We start from the raw sequence: 4,130 nt of genomic DNA, 5'->3' as shown, positions 1-4,130 counted from the left end.
AGAGAGAGAGAGAGAGAGAGAGAGAGAGAGAGAGAGAGAGAGAGAGAGAGAGAGAGAGAGAGAGAGAAGGAAGAGAATGAGGAGGAAGAGGAGGGAGAAAGCCCTTGTTAACAAATAGCATGGTTAAACAAAACAAATTCCTACATTAGCTGTGTCTCTGTTCTACATCTTGAATCATTCTCTGTCAAGACATTAGTAGCACATTTCATCATGACTACTCTAAAATTAGTTCATTACATTCATCAGAATTCTTGAGGCTTCCAAATTTGTTTTTCTTAATAATCTTATTATTGTTTAGATTATTCTAGTTCTATTCACTTCACTTCACTCTGTATCAGTTCATATTAGGTCTTCCCAGGTTTCTCTAAAATTGTTCATTTCATTATTTTTATAGCACAATAACATTCAATTAGATTTATGTTCCATAATTCATCTATCCATTCCCCAATAAGTTGTCATCCCACTTGGTTTTCAGTTCTTTGCTACTACAAAAAGAGCTATTTTGTATATATATATAGTTTTTAAATTTTGTATAATAATTAATTATACATAATTTTGTATAGATAGATAGATAGATAGATAGATACTTAGCCTTTTTCTTTGACCTCCTTGGAGTGTAATAGCATCACATCAGTTTTCTTGGCTGTCACATCACCCTGTTGATTCTACTGAATTTTCAATCATCCAAAACACCTAGATCTTTCAGACAAATAGCCATACCTCCCCTCTCCTTTGCTTACAAAAACATTTTTTAAGTTCAGCTTTGATTTTAAAGTTCATTTTGAATAATGACTTTGACATCCATTATGTTAGCTTTTCCTTCTAACTTTGTGTTATCTATAAACTTTAAAAAAAAAAACCTTCTGTCTTAGAGTCAATACTGGGTGTTGGTTCTAAGACAGAAGAGCGGTAAGAGCTAGGCAATGGGGGGTTAAGTGACTTGCCCAGGGTCACGCAGCTAGGACGTGTCTGATGCCAGATTTGAACCCAGGGCCTCCTGTCTCTGGGCCTGAACCACATAGATGCCCCTTACAAACTTGAGGAGCCTCTCATGGATGCCTTTGTCTAAGACACATGTAAAAATAATAAACATCATAGATCCAAGCACAAGTCGCTGAGGTGATTCATCATAGGACTTCCAGCAAAATGGCATTGTATGAGATGATAACTATTCTTTAATTGCAGTTATTCAACAGGTCCAAATCTACCAAATTGGATTATCATCTAGCCCACAACTCTCCAAATCTTTCATAAGAATAGCATGAGAAGGGGCAGCTAAGTGACTCAGTGGATTGAGGGCCAGGCATAGAGATGGGAGGTTCTGGGTTGAAATATGACCTCCTAGCTGTGTGACTCTAGACAAGTCATTTAACCCCCATTGCCTAGCCCTTACTACTCTTCTGCCTTAATACATAGTATTGGTTCTAAGATGAAAAGTAAGGGTTAAAAAAAATAACAAGAGATTTTAGTAAATATTTTGCTAATATATAAATTATTCATTCCCCTTGCCCCAACCAAACTAATAACTTTGTTGAGTATATGAGTTTCTACCTTGTCCCTAGTTAGCCAGTTGATCTATAGAGTAAAGTAGGTAGTAAGGAATTTTCCTATAACCTTATTATAATGTGGACCCATGCCCTTACTCTATTTAAAAGATTCAAGGAAAGTAAGGTGTAAATCCAGAGGATCCTGATGACCATGTTACTGAAGAGATTAGACCAATCTCTTCAAAACAACATATCCAATAGGGAGCAGCAGAAAGATTCACACAAAAGAGAAAACACAAAGATTCATAAAAAGAGCCAATGAAGGAACAAAGCAACTTCAGGAAAGAGAATGCCTACTATGGACTCTAGAAAGGTAATGATCCTCAAAGTCCAACAAAGAGCTATACCCAAAGGGAACTTCATGAGAATTCCACAAAGGGAGAAAAGGATTCCCACATTAGACTTGTGAAGTACCCCCTTCATGTGTATCAAGATACATGTGTATCTCACTACTTTTGTTTTTTGAACTTGAGCCCACCTTCCCCAGTGATCCTGTGTGTGCAATAGGAGAATACAGCCCGTTTTCTTGTAGGAAGTCTGTCTTGTATGAATTGCTTTTACTATATCATTTTAAAGCCAATTAAGGTGACTGACTAGTTATCAATAGGAAATATACCAGTAAAGATGCTTGATTGACAAAACAAAAAAACCCAGCTTCTCAGGGTAAATTCTGAATAGGAGTAGTCCAACAGAGAAAGTTGGGGGAGTTGCCCAGAAGAGGTAATGCCCTAAAAGGAAATAATGTTAGATTGACATGAGTTATTCTTTTTTTTTAAAACCCTTATATCTTAGAATCAATACTGTGTATTGGTTCTAAGGCAGAAGAGTTGGTAAGGTCTAGGCAATGGGGGTTGTGACTTGCCCAGGACCACACAGCTAGAAAGTGTCTGAGACTAGATTTGAACCCAGGACCTTCCATCCCTGGGCCTGGCTCTCAACCTACCGATCCACCCAGCTGTCCCCAACAAGAGTTATTCTTCATGAAGCTATGCTAGGTCTTTCTGAGGAACACTTCCTTTTTTTGATGTTCAGTAAATATCCCTTAAATAATACAACCTCAAATGGTTCTGGAAATTGAAAGTCAAGTACACTGACCTCCTTTGTAGACTCCATTCTCTTCAAATGCCCTTTAAAAAATTTCCAACTTACTTGTCACTTTAAATAACCCCTAACTTAATGAAAATTTGTATTGCTCTTCAGAATGGAGGTGACTACTACTGTTAGTCATACCCTGTCCAAACAACCCTTCTGTTATTTCTCTGCCCCAAAGAATGCACTTTGAAAATTTCAAAGTTATTCCTATATTTTACATTTAATATTCTATTATACATATGTCTTCTGTGTTTATCTCTAATTGGTATTGTCTGTCTTCTGAATACCAAGAAAACAGAATATCAACATGGTTTTTAATGCTAATTGCTTACCTTTTTCAGGTAACACTGCTGAGGAACTATTGGAAGAGTAAGGTAAAGCACGAATGGCTGAGTGGCAGATATAGCAACATTTGCTCTCCCATTAGCCTACCAGAGAAAAACATGTGCCCTATGGATGCAGATACCTGGGGGGAAATTCTAGAAGCAGAGCTTGAAAGATAAACTGAAAAATCCAGGAAAGATCTCATCTTTCAAGAGTTGAAAGCAAACATTGCTTTGGTGCAAATAATATGTACTGTTATTTGCTTATTATTCATTTGTTTTATTTTTGAACTTTTAAAAGAACATTATATGAAATATAAACCTTTATTTTTATTTGCACTTTACCCCTTCCCCTAAAAAATGTATTTGATATTTTTATTGAAAGAATGGAAATTCCAGTGATGCTATTTTTAAAAGGATTGGTTTCAAGATTTGTGTAATACTGGTTTTATAAAATACTATTATTGTGAAATAGGAAAAACAGTGGAGTTTGAATAAATTGGAGTTCCTAATGTTTTAAATTAAAAGTTCAATATCTTCAGGAAGAAAATTTGTTTAAAATAGTGTGCTCTTAAATTGTGTTCTATGACATGCAGTTAAAAAAAAGATTGAAAGAACAACCAGGTGTTTGGGAAAATGTCCCCAACTATAAGCAAACTTCCTTCTCTAACTAGATGTATTTAGATTGTTACAACAGCAAAGAGATCTGACCAAATAAAGGATATTAAAACACTTAGAACTACTATATAATTGTAAAGTATTTTCATCATCACATTTTTGTACCTTGAATGTGTTTGTGTCCACATGTGAAGTTGTTTGGGGGTTCTTTAGACTTTTTTACTCATATGTGGTATATGCTGGCTGACTTACATTGTATCCATTATTATTTATGTTGTTTCTTTGTTTTCCATTCCTACTATTTCAATATTGTATCTAGTCAAACTGCATCATTTCAGACATGAGGAAACCAAGGTCCAGAGAGGGGAATGCCTTGACCCAGATTAATTCCACAGGTAATAAAAGTCTAGGTTGAGATTCCAAAGGAAAGGCAGGAGGGAGAGAATATGTTAAAATGACTTTTCTTCTCTTCTAGCTCCACTCTTGACTCTCTGGATTTTTCTACTATATCTTATCTCCACCCCACCCTCCTCCGCTTTCTTCTCCCATT

The sequence above is a fragment of the Gracilinanus agilis genome, chromosome 2, assembly GCF_016433145.1.
Source record: "Gracilinanus agilis isolate LMUSP501 chromosome 2, AgileGrace, whole genome shotgun sequence".
NCBI lineage: Eukaryota > Metazoa > Chordata > Mammalia > Didelphimorphia > Didelphidae > Gracilinanus > Gracilinanus agilis.
The sequence above is the reverse complement of the archived record's forward strand: the minus strand, read 5'-3'. Positions refer to the sequence as shown.